General features: G+C 27.9%; 1 protein-coding gene across 3 annotated transcripts in view; it reads left to right on the forward strand.

Annotated features, from left to right (window-relative positions):
* LOC107173706 (calcitonin gene-related peptide type 1 receptor-like) overlaps positions 1-13,948 on the forward strand; it is a 153,703-nt gene that overhangs the window by 35,280 nt on the left and 104,475 nt on the right. The window contains exon 1 of one of the 3 annotated variants that reach the window (XM_089228786.1): positions 2,565-2,653. The exons of the other annotated variants lie outside the window; for them this stretch is intronic. The gene's annotated coding sequence lies outside the window, so the exon portion shown is untranslated. Of the gene's footprint in view, positions 1-2,564; positions 2,654-13,948 lie in introns of those variants that run through there. 3 annotated transcript variants of the gene reach the window in all.

Below are 13,948 nucleotides of genomic sequence, written 5' to 3' on the forward strand. Positions count from 1 at the left end.
TAAACACATTTCTTACACAAAAAATTGCTAATTTTTACGTACAAAAATATGTTTTGGTTTTAATAAAATAAAATTGCTATAAATTTATATTAACAAATTACACATTGTTTGGAATCATTAAATATAAACTAAAATTTATAGTATAAGCTATAAAATACTCGATGGTGAAAAAGTTGATAAGGTACCGTAGAATATAATTTAATAAATGTATTGAATTTTTGTTGTGCTATTATCGTATATAGAATTGTATGAATCTGTAATTGTTAAACTGTAATAGTTATACTGGAAGTTTTTAAAATAAAAAAGATAAAAAAAAAATTATTGAATTCTACAATATGAAAAAAGTTAAACGATGTAAATAATAAAAAAAAATATATTTATATACATCCAGAACTTCTGCGGTATAGGAATAGCATTAGTCATTTTTTTGTGATGTGGAGATAATAGATGAATAATGCAGAAGGTTAGCAGCATTATATTTCCTCGAAGTCCTACAACAGAACATAATATACATTCTTAAACAGCAGATTATTGTTGATTTTTGGAATTGTCACCGAAATAACGCATTGAATTTTAACCCTAACGGATAAAATGCATGTATTAATTATGTATGATATAAATACAATCACGTATTATTGCGTCCAAAAAAAGCATTCCAAGTCAATTCCATATTTGACGTTATATCTGGGATAGGAAAGTAGAACTGTTTATTTTTATTTATCGAATATAAACTGTATTTTTCTTTTAATAGGAATCAAAATGTTAGAATTAAAATACAGATATACATATTTAAATTAATAAGTTTGTGTTCTAGTGTTATATAATTGCTATAGTAATGCCTCCTATTATAATAATAACAATCTTATTTATAAGGCGTTTGTATAATATAATCAAACATTTTAAAGTTAATTTCGTTAAAACTAATTTTATTTGAAAATTTCAGTTTACCGCGTTTTTTTTTTTGTTTTTCCCAATTATTTTTAAAAACATTTACAATAATAATCAATTTCCATCTTAATTTACTGTCCGAAAATAACATCAAAGAATTTTTTCACTATAAATTGTGTATATATACTCACATAATAAAACACACATTATAATAAGATGAATCGCTCTGCTCATAATATAAAATAAAATAATAATTTAAAAAAAAAACAATGATTATTATAAGTTGGTATAGAAAAAACATTAAATTTAAACAAAATATCCAATGGTGTTGATAATAAGTAGAGCATAGTGCACTGCAAAAAAAAAAAATAGTTAAATATTAAAATATTATCTATTATTCACATACTTAATATATACACAGTATATAAATATCCACATATATTCAGGGTGTTTTTAATCATATTCATCCTATTTTTATGTTTAAATTATGAATATATTGAAATTTTGATTTTAAGGAGTTTTCGAGTGTAGCTGTGTTGTCATGTAGTATTGTGGTGATATTTTTGAAAATGTAGATATTTCGCAAAATTTAAGAAGTATCCTAGCTACTACAGTAAAAACATTAGTTTTTCAAACGAGAACTTATATGTTTTAATGAAAATTGTGAAACAGAAGTTTTTCTGAAAAATGTTTGTAATTGTAATTCAAACGTAAAGTTTCAGAATTTTTTTACTTTAATTACAAAGGATATTAGCTTATTAAACATACAATGTTGGAGTAGTTAATGCAGTAAATGGGCTCGGGATCAGTTATTATAATACATTAAGTATACGTATGCAATGTACAACATCTGTTTGTAATAATAATTACTACCTACTATTTAAGTTGAATTAGACAATAATTTAATGTTAAAAAATGCTTATATGGATTAATATTGATAATTTTCAGAACAAATGTAAAAAATATCTTTTGAATAGATTATTATCCTTAGAATTTAATATAGAAGAACTAATAAATTTGTAACTTAAGCTCCGATAACTATACGTCAAAATGTTCAAACAAATTATCTGATTTACAATTTACAATACAACATGTAGGTTTCACATGTCGCTAATACCCTCAAATGTTATTACTTTCGGAAGTTAAATTATCTTAGAATTACTTTAATGGGGCTAAATTAATCCAGTAAATTTTGTTCTTAGTAAAGCGCTCCCAGAGGGGATAAAAATATACAAGCCTCTTATTTCGGGTATAATTTTTGTAAATTCCGTTCATGGTTATAATAACAGTACATTGAAAAAATAGGTATAAGGAAAAATCTATTTTTAAAAATGCTAATATTATTAGGATTTACTTCGGACAACTCAGCTCTTACACATACTTTGTACGGTACTTTTGTATTTTAATTTTAAGCAAATAATTGAACCATGAAAATTTTTTAACAATACATTGAAAATTTGATATCGTTTTCTGTAAAAAAAATTGATTCGTAGGTATGCTATTGTAATACCTAGGTACATGTAGGTATTTAATATTGCAATATTGTTTTATTATCAACGATGGGACTGGCGTGGAGCGTTTCCATGGCACGAGTGATGGGAGTGGAACGGTTTTTTGGGGTACGCTTCGGTTTGCCGGCGCCTAAGCTTTTTAAGTGCTCTTCAGTATCAGGACGGACACATGTTGACTATCACGCGTCTACTGGATTTCAGTGCGCTGTTGGAGAATTATTTCAAATAAACTGTTACCGTAATATTACACCAAGGTAAGTTTTAATAATTAATCGGTAAAAATTAATAACTGCAAAATTGTCGGAAATTTAAAGTTCAATAAAAGCAAAATGTTATTTTAAATTTATATATTTATATTAAAATATTGTCTATATCCCAAAAACAATACAAATTGAAATAAATTCCACGGTTACTTACCGACAACACATTTAATATTTTTTCTATATCTCTAATGATGTGGATAATTTAATAATATTATTCAACGTAGTATTTAATTTTGTGTTAACTTTCGTCTGTTATACAATTACTTAATAAATATCGTTTGTTAACTTTTGATTTAATGCAGACGATTTCTTCGAAATATGGCAGTCTTTATTAAAAGTTGTTGGTAAATTAATAATTGAATTATTACAAATCTTGCAGTAATTTACTATATCTAAAACATTAGTTATTATGAATTTAGAACGTCCCTATTACATGTGGTCTATACGCGTATTTTTTGAGTGAAGCTTTAACCAAATTTACCAAATCAAAAGTTGATTGTTATTAAATTAAATAAAAACTAAAAGGAGATAGAATATTTTTATGACGTTATTAGTTTATAGTTGTTAATAAAAATAGTCAATAATTATTATAACTGCTGGGTTCGACGAAAATGTTCAAGAAATACAATACAATTATATAGTTTACAATAATTTCAGAACAATTAATCGTTGACAGTTATATGTTCTAAATTAAGATTAAGAATGCAATTATAAAGATCTAGTAGTATCTTATTATAGAAATATGATAATTTACCAGTTGTGAGTATTGTTAAAAAATATATATAACATGAAACGCGTCTTTGATATATAATCAAAAAACAATAAATGGGTTTTATATACCTACTTAGCTGAAGAATTAGGTTTTAGATTTATACATAAATAGTTTTAATTTGTTTATACATTTGATTATTTAGGTACATTTAAAGTAAACATATTACGATAATTTAAAACTAAAGAGAAAATATAAAATATGGCTATCAAAAAATTAGTAACAACAATTTATATTCTAACTTGTTTTAACAAGCGATTGCAAAGGATTTATTTTTCTGCATATACCTATTACTTTTCGTAGATTATCGAGTTGCAAGATTTTAATGTGTGATAATAAACTAGTAGATAATTGCTTACTATAACATAGTTTTTTTATTTTTTTGTTGATAATTTATGTGCCTATGTGCCTATGTGTCTTTCGATAAAATTGTAATTTGATTAGCTTGGTAAATATTATATTATTTATATTTGCCATAATTAGTATGGTTAACTATACACGGTTGTTGCATTAAAAATAAATAAATCATTTAGAGGTCTGAATGTAGAAGTTAGAAGTTCATAATAATATAATTATCATAGAAAACTTTAAAAATATAATTACTCTAGTTTATTCAATAAGTTACTCTCGGTTAAATAACTATTGTAGATTGTATAGGTATAAAATATCGTTTTATCTAATAATTGAATATTTATTTCAAAGTGTTATTAATTAATACAAATTATATTAAAAATAATTACCTATATATAGTAACTTAGTAATGGGTAAACGAAAAACCTGTGAGGCGAATATGTTTTATTCGTATAACTACTAAAAGGATTTATTACTACTGTGAAAGTGTGGAATTTGCCCATTGCCCCCACTGACTACCTTATTAAATTACATCCAAACTAAATATATTATAAGGGTCTTACAGTAGAAGGACATTCTACTGAAAAAATATGTTAGAGAACCATTCCCATACAAAGTGTCGATTCTGAGTATGTTCCTTTATTTGTTATGATAATATTGTTTGTACTATTACCACCAGCATGTTATATTACTCTTGGATTTATGTTATTATTCAAATGTAATTGAATATAAATGTTATTATGTAAAATTGATCAACTTTGACTTAAAAAATAAATATTTTGTGCAGCCACTAATGTCGTAGAAAAGCACAATTCGTTTCATAAAATCCAATTTAATATATGAAAAAAAAATGTTAGCGTGCCTTAAGTTTGAATAACATTTTTTCTTTAATTATAAATCACATTTAATACAATTTGAAATGTACGCACAATTTTAATACGTTTATAAGACCTTCTAAATTAAATTATAAACACTACAATTCTTCGAAAATATTTTAAATGTCACGAAATATGTTTGTTAATATTACTATTATTGTAGTAATTATACTATTATATATAATTTATTTGTATTTATATTATACCTGTTAGACTGTTATATATTTTGTGCAGGTATTTTTGTTAATCTTGCTGTAAATTTAAATTGGAAAATATTTGTATTGAAAGTAATATCTAGTTCATGAAGATTTTATACCAATAACATTTAAATTTTACTTATTTATGACATTAATAATATAATTATATGAAAAATTATATAAAAAAATATGAAATATTGATAATAAGCTATATGAAACACTGTGAAAGCTCTATCACATTATATACTTAACGATAACTTCCATTTAACAGAATTTTCTGTTTGACGAAATATTTTAGTTAACCAAACCAAACCAACAACAATTTTTATAATGCTATTTAACGAATTTGTTTTAAAGAATGATTTTTGTTGGCCATGATACTTTTTAATATGAAAGTTTAATTAAATATTAATTAATTTAGATTGCATCATCAAAAATATTCTTAACTTTCACAATGAAAAATGTAAATTTAATTAGTTAAATATTATAAATACTATTTTATATATTATACTTTTTAGGTAAAAAAATAAAGACAGAGTACCAAACACAAATATGATATATACAAATATTTAACGTTAGATATTTACGTTAAAATATTTAAAACATATATTGGTGAAATGACTAACTACTTATTAATTAATGATTACATTAAATTAAATCAAATCAATATTTTGTGATAATTCAGGCATAAATTCGATCAAACACCCAAACATCGACAATTATTTGCTAATTATTTGACAGATGCTCTTTTTTATGTCACAATTTGTCAGCTTAAATATTACTTAAAAATTAAATTAAAATAAATTATATGTGTGTGTGTAAATCCTAAACTGAAAAGTTAAAACGCATTAACATTAATTTTTTTTTTTAATCTAGATTTTATACAATCTGTACATAAAAAAAAGTACAATAAGCATAAGTGATGTTATTTTTTAATTATATATATATATATATATATTAGCTTGAGTGTCTTGAGGGAAGAACCAACCAGCGAAGGCACTTCGGCGTGAATTTACAAATTATTTAGGATTTTTTTTTTTTTTTATAATTTAATTTATAAGATCTCGAGGCCATTGTCGCTTGAGTCTTCTGGGGGGCTCTCCAGGGATGGAGATGGATAGTAACTTTCTAACAACATTAACGTTAATGGTAAAATTAAATCAATTACTACAACTAGATGCGTCAAAAAGTACAACACCTACCTAATTGTTTAGGTATCGATTACAAAATCTACGTAAACAAATGCGAGCTGACATCTTATTGTTATTATTATAATATATAGGTATACGTTTAAATTATCAATCATTAGGTTTCGATCAATTATTAATCAATTACGCGCGGTGGAATCACCACCGATCTTGTACACCGATGTGATGCGACAACCGCAAAATTACGATACAATAGGTTAGGGCAATTTGTGTGAATTATCGATGGATTTCTAGATATAAATACTGGTATAACTGTATTGCACGTATAGTACAATGTATTATATTAAATGCGAGAGTGAAATATTTCTTTGATTGTTGCAGAACAGTTCTGTTTTTTGTTCACCCACCAGATCGGGCGGCCCCGTCAATACACGTCGGTTTGGTTAGTCGTTTACCTCTATATTATTACAAGTCAATGTGTAAAAACAATCCAATTTCGTTGTAAAATCAATACCTATATATGCTTGCACTATATATTTTCGAAAAAAGTCAATGTTTGCTTATTTTGTTTCAAATAATATCTACCTATATGTATGTAATAACTGGGTGTTTATGGCGAACGTATGAGATTCAACGACGTACTACTTTTAGGGTGCCTTTCAATATAAAGCGATTATTCAGTACGAACGAACACACATTATATTATAATATTATTATCATATGACTACAGAAACCTCAGATAGGTGACAAGACTAACACGTACAATAATATATAATACCTTTAAATACGATCCAACGAAACTATAGCTCGTGACAGGGAAATAATAATAGTTAAGAGTGTAATATTATTATTATAGTGGCGCGTTGAGCGAATATTTCAGATGGTATATTGGATGGATATTTGTGTGCAGAATTTCAGTTGACGACGACGATTAAGAACAAGACTTAGTGTTTATGTGGTAACTGTGGTTAATTTCAACTGCTGACAAAGTACCAGAGTCAGAGTTCGATAAGAAAATCTACATTAAAATATGTGGCTTAAAAAAAAATTATGTAGTTCAATAGTTGAAACAATGTGTCGTCTCGTAATAATAAAATATGTTAATGTAAATTATCAACTAAAAATGATTATAAACAATGGTAATTATTTCGTTTTATTCAATTTTACGGACGAGAAGGGATGGTCGTGTTAGTGTTTTTTTGTTTGTGTCTTTTCATCGAGATTTGTACTTTTTTTTCATTTGTTGCCACATAACTTTGGACGATTCTGACAAAGGTAAGCCATGATGAAACCAACAAATCGCTATAAAATAAGTACAAAGAATTTATACCACCGCAGTCCGAGCAGAGAATGGAAACTCGATGAATTTACGCTATTTCACAGAAAATTATATAGTGTTATATAGTTATAAATGTTATTCTGCTTTTGTTATCCGAACTATCGTTAAAAGTTAGCAGGATAGTAGCGGCGGAACTATACATTGAGATTAATTTCAAAAAAGTTTCTTTATTCATAACTTAAAATGATTTTTAAAAACTTTCTTTTCTGATTTTTGCTCTCCTTAGTTTTTCTTTATCTTCTAATTACTCTTAAAATACAATTTGATACGTCTTCAGACTGACAATAAAAATACTGAAACGTAAGTGGGGCACTGTGGATACTAAAATATTACCAATGACGAATCGACTATTTACTTTTGAATAGGTAGTGCTTGCAAGGGATTCATTATTTATATTTAATGCATTTATCTAGACTATTTTAGTAATTTATGCTTAAAAAAAAAAACCGACTTCAAGCAACAACATATTTCTATTTTATTTTTAACCAATCGATAAACATACTATGAGCGTTATTGAATTTTTCGTTAAGTACCTACTTATAATAATAACTATTTGTTTGTTTATGGCATTACTGCAGGCGCCAGGCAGTCATTATACCTTATCACTGGGTTAAAATACGTGAATGTTCTCGTTTTGAGTAACGACAATATTTCGGTAATATATGTTTGCGATATGAAAAGTTATCGTTTTTACACAAGAAGCTATTAACCGTTATTTTTAGTTATCATATTTTGTTTTAAACCGACTGAACAAAACATTTTATGTTGTGTAACATAGTCTGAAATAAAACAGATTTAATCCATTGAAAACTTGGCAAATGTGATAAATAAAAAACAACTGAAGTGAACATGATTTAAAACACTCAACAGATATTGTAGATACTATATATTTTTTATAATAATTCACAAAATTATGCATATTTTTATCGATTTACATATTTATTTAAAACAATATTGCACTGTTATAAGTACTAATTTAATATTTATGTAATTTAAAAATAAGTTAAGCGATTTCATTGTTAACATTGCAATAAAATAAGTATTGAATCGATCAAATAAAAAATAAAATACCAATCATTCAGTTTAAGAAATTTACAACCGACCGTTTTATCTTGTTTTGGTTATTTTGTTAAGATTTGGTACATAATTCACTATAGATAAGTTACGAAATTAGAATTAAACCTAATTTATGCTGAATCATATGTTATTTTATACTTAAACTACCTATTTGTTAGATTTAAACATTCAAACACTGACGCCGAATTTACCTTACGTGCGATGTGTATGCAATCTGTAGTTTCATTAGGTTAAATGGCGTGCTTCACTTTTGGTTTTCGGTTAACACTTTATTGGCCAATAAAATACTTCTATAAATTTCATGTAGAATTTCTATGGATTGAAAATCCAACGTATACAAATGCGCGTAAGAATTGCCTAATATACATTTCGATAATATTGAATTTAAACTAATGGCCAAAGTTTCTGAGAGTATAATAAGATCAATAATAAAAAAAAAAATTGTAAATCATAAATGTTCTTTTGTAATCATTTTTTGCATTATGTGCAATGCAGAATCATCAGAAATTCAGAAGGCATAAAGTTGCAATATCCAAGAGTGACGACGACGATAATATAAGTTAATAATATAATTTTATTATAACAGAAATTAATAAGTATACGATTGGAATATAATTACATAAGAATTGTTGACGAGGCTGTGCATGACAAAAAAATAAAGATAATAATTTTATACTTCGTATTTTTGTCTACTGAAAATGCAAAAGTCTCGAAGTTCTCGATAATATTCTCTATTATAATAGCACAATACTACTTACTATTATTATTCTATTACTATTATGTTTTGAAGACCCCAACACGTCATATCATCAGGAAATCGAACTGAAATTCGTTTTTTCTGTTCGTTTTTAAAAATATGAAAAAAATAAATAAACTGACAATGTGTACTTACACTCGAATATATCGTTAAATAACGACAATGTGTATGACAAATATGTACAAAATAAACGGTTCTGTATAAAGTATATTCGATGTGCTACTGCGATGTATTATAACATCATATGCCGCGTGAACATTTTCTGTAAAATTTTATAATAATACATTATTATACATTACCGCATTAGATCTTGTCAACTTTTAAAAGTCGTGTTATACACAAAATAATGATGTACCTAATGTCATATTTTTCGATGAGATTCTCAAGTGAAAATTGTAAATCAAAGTGTCTGGAAGTTTCTCTGCATTTCACTTTTTTTGGCAAAAACTTTTATTTCCTATAACACGCAATAATAATAAAAATAATAAAACAGAAGACAATAGAAAAAAAAACAAGCGTATTATACATACTTACTGATTGGCAATATACTGAAAGTTATGAAAGACGTTAGTTCTTATTTCTATTCAGTACTTCAGACGGTAATGATAAATTTCAAAGCACTAAAAATTCTAAGAACGGACTTGGGTCCTGTAAAGAAAAAGTGGTCTAAAAATTACGTATCTATACGGTTTAATATTTCCATAAATACCCAACTGAGACCCTACTTTTTTTATAAACCAGAAACACTACAAACTAATAATAAATTTATAAGACCCTAATAAAAAACGGAGGAGGCCCGGTAGCGTTCGCAGCTCAGTTGTCATATCCAGGCCAACATTGGGACGAAGGAGGACGGATATCCTCTTCAATTTTTTTTTCGGTATTTTAAATCCTCCATTTAATTATTATCATTACAGCGGGGAGACGGAACGATTTATTTCGTTAAAATATGGACTAAGATAAAAATATAATAATATGTTAGTTCGTGGTTAAAAGTCTTTTATCTATTTATCATTTTTTAAATGTATGGTTAATCACCTAATTATTTAGAATTTTTAGTAGGTATATACTTTATGTAATGTTAGTTTTTATGTTAATAAGTGATAAGTAAAATAATATGTTACTATTCTTAATCGGTATATTATATTTTAATTACTCAATATTGAAGTTGGATGGTTGGTGAAGGCCAAACTCCAAGGACTAGGTTGAGTGTAATCATTATAATAGGAACGCTAATATTTTTCAAGTCTTGTAGTCTCTTTTTTTATTTTTCCAATTCGAGCACTGGACTAGAAGTTAATTACAGAGTTAATTACTGAATTATTCATAATAGAAAAACCTAAGAATTAAATTTTTCAACACACCATGCATTGTAATAAATAATTTAAATTTGGTCATCTCCTGATAAATAATATTTAATATTAACTATACATATTGTATTAATCTACACACTTCAAATGTACATAGTCATTAATAAAGCTTAAATCATATAACTTATATTACTACTAGATATTACCATTGATTAGAAAGTTTGATTAAAGTTATCCTAAAACATTTCCATTAAGAAAATCCATTCAAAAGTCCTCCCTACTTTACTGTATGACCGAAAATTTCTTACAACGGAAAATAATAACAATCTCTTAAACCCATATCCCATATATTTTAGTTTTCATGTAATGGAACATTATTCTCTCTCGACAAAAAATTTTGCATAACTTACATTTATTAATCTTTCTATGTAAATACAGTGAAACATGTATAATATAACGGACAGTCGCGGGACCAAAATAATTGTCCGTTATAGACAGGTGTCCGTTGTAGACAGGTTTCAATGTTTTAAAAATTACAATTTGTACGTACATTTGTATTGTTTTTTATTTTATAATATGTATTCGGTATAATCTGTATTAATATGTATTATATATTATACACATACATTATAAATTTAATACTCTGACTGCGAACCGAAAGAAACTGAATATAAACGTTTGATACTCATGGTTATCGTTTATACGTACACATTGCAATTTATACCTGGATATTTCTGTTAAATTGTATTAACCTAAATTGTTGTACAAATTTAAACTTTATAAATTCAATAGGTACTCGCAATTAGCGTTATCGTAATCGGCGATAATGTAATTGGTCGTAATCCGTGTATTCACTTAATGTCCTATAATTGCACGTAGTATGTATGTATTTTTGTCCGTTATGAAATTTGTCGAGTAAAATATTAGTGTCCGTGTCCGTAATAGAAGCAGTCCGTGTCCGCAATAGAAGGAGTCCGTTATAGACAGGTCGAAATACATTGGAATGCCTATCATTTTGCCGGGACCTGGTAATTTTGTCCGTTAAGAGAGGTGTCCGTTAAGTCAGGTTTCACTGTATTTTTGAAATAGAAACCAAAAGAAACAAAAGATTGCAATACATTCATAAAAAAAATAAAAAATATGGTTTAAAAAAAAAGGAAACACTGTGGTGGCGATTTCAGTATATTTTAAATATCATTACTCATTAGCATTCATTACATTTTTCTTATTACTCACACACTTACTTTCATATAAAATCTAATTATAATCTTATATAAATAGCTATAAACATCAAACATGATTATTAATGTTTTAATAAAATAACAGTACATTTACTATGTTATATACCACTTTATATAATATTAGGTATTTTTTTTTATATACTAATAATTATATAAACCATTGATGTAAGTATCAAAATTAAACTTTTCAAAATGTAATTAAAATATTTGCTTTATCATAACTAATAGTGGTTATCATTTTTATGATCTAACATTATATAATCTTCTTTTCCGGCTAATAATATTGTGTCAACAGCAATACATTTCTGTTGTCTGGTCATTATTATAAGTTGCAGACTTTCATGAGCTAAGTTAACAGACGTTAAACATTATTTTGGGATTATATTATATCTGCATCAATATAAGACTATAAGACAATAATATGTAATATGTGTTTATCTATTTGTCTTGATCTGGCCAGTAAAAGTCAATATTACACTTCTTAAAGTAGTATAATATGTATTCTTCTTCTTATCGTGTCCGGTGCTAAAGCTATATGCTATTACAATTATGCTATTTCCTCCACATGGTAAGTGCTCAGCAAACGGGACAGGTTTTTCACATTGTAGCTCTTCTCTCCATTTTAGTATTCTGTGTTGTTCCGGTGGATCTTGGATCGTGGTTGAATTGGCAATAAAGCTTCTTCGGGATTTAAGTCTTCTTTGGGATCTTGAGTAACCATGCATGGGGTGTCTTTGATCCATTGTTTGTTTGGTTCTCTCCATGCATGTGGCCACATATCTTCGTATTCTTGGTGGAGCTATCCCTGCTAATGGATATATATATTTAAGTGGCGTTGGTTTAAGGCATCCGGTTATTATCTTACAAGTCCCATTAAGGACCGTGTCAACATGTTTTGAATGTTTAGATTGGTTCCATACTGGGCTAGTATACTCACCAGCGGAGAAACAAAGTGCTAGTCCAGTGGTACGGATCGTGTTTGGAGTTGCGCCCCACTTGCTACTTGCTAGTTTCCGTATTAGATTGTTTCTTGCTTCAACTTTCATTTTAGTTTTCTTACACTGTTCTTTGAACGTAATAGTTCTGTCCAGTGTGACCCCTAGGTAAACTGGGTGTTCTGTATTACCCAATGGTTTTCCATTCAACTTTTAGTTTTCTTTTTGCCTCGCGGTTTCGGAGGTGGAAATCTGCATATCTGTGTCTTATCTGGATTGGGTCTTAGTTGGTTTTTTTTTGTAATAATTTGTTAATTCTTGAAGTTATCTGGTAAGTTTGCGTTCGAAAATTTCGAAGGTTGTGTCCTGCGCTGCTAGGGCTAAGTCGTCTGCATATAAGAAATGTTTTGTTTCCTTAATGATGGGTTGATCGTTGGTGTATAATGTATATATTAAATAACATAGGCGCTAGTACTCTACCTTGGGGTAATCCATTTCGTTGGTTTCTCCATCTGCTCCATTTGTTATTTAGTGTGACTGTAAAACGCCGATTGTGTAGCATAGAGGATATTATTCGGACAAAGTGCCAGTTATCTGTACATATCTTTTTAAGTAGAAGATTATGATTCACCGTATCGTACGCTGCGGATAGGTCTACGAAAACCAGCCCTGTTACTTTTTTGTTCTCGTAGCCGTCCTCTATATGTTGGCACAGGTTTAATACCTGTCCTGTACAGTTTTTTCCTGGCCTAAAACCAGCTTGATCAGGAATAAGTTTTCTTTCGACTTGGCACACTTGATACGATTCATGACCATATGTTCATATAATTTAAAGGTATGACATAGCAAAGATATCGGTCTGTAATTTTTTGGGTTTTTGTAATCTTTGTCTGGTTTTGGCAGTGCCACTACTTTTGCCTTTCTCCACATTTTGGGTACTGAGGCCATATCGCGGAATGAGTTTAGAAAAGTTAGTAACCATTGTTTAGCATTTATGATGAATTCTTTTATTTGTTCTGTCATTATTTCGTCCAACCCAGATGCCTTTCCGTTTTTCATCTCCTTCAGGCTCTCATTTAATTCATCAAGAGTAAAGTCAAGCTGGAAATTATTTTGCTCAATGTCTAAGGTTCTAATGAGTTTTTCTCTTTTGATTTTTGCCCCTGGTTTACCGTTTGTGTGGCTACTTGATTAGCTGTTACATTTATATCGTTAGTGTGTGTAACCGGGTCCCCATTTAGCCTCTTGATGAGTCACCATGCTTTTTTGCTGTTTTTGGTCATGTCT

This window comes from Diuraphis noxia, unplaced genomic scaffold (assembly GCF_037042655.1).
Source record: "Diuraphis noxia isolate RWA-SAM2 unplaced genomic scaffold, SU_Dnox_SAM2 contig0005, whole genome shotgun sequence".
NCBI lineage: Eukaryota > Metazoa > Arthropoda > Insecta > Hemiptera > Aphididae > Diuraphis > Diuraphis noxia.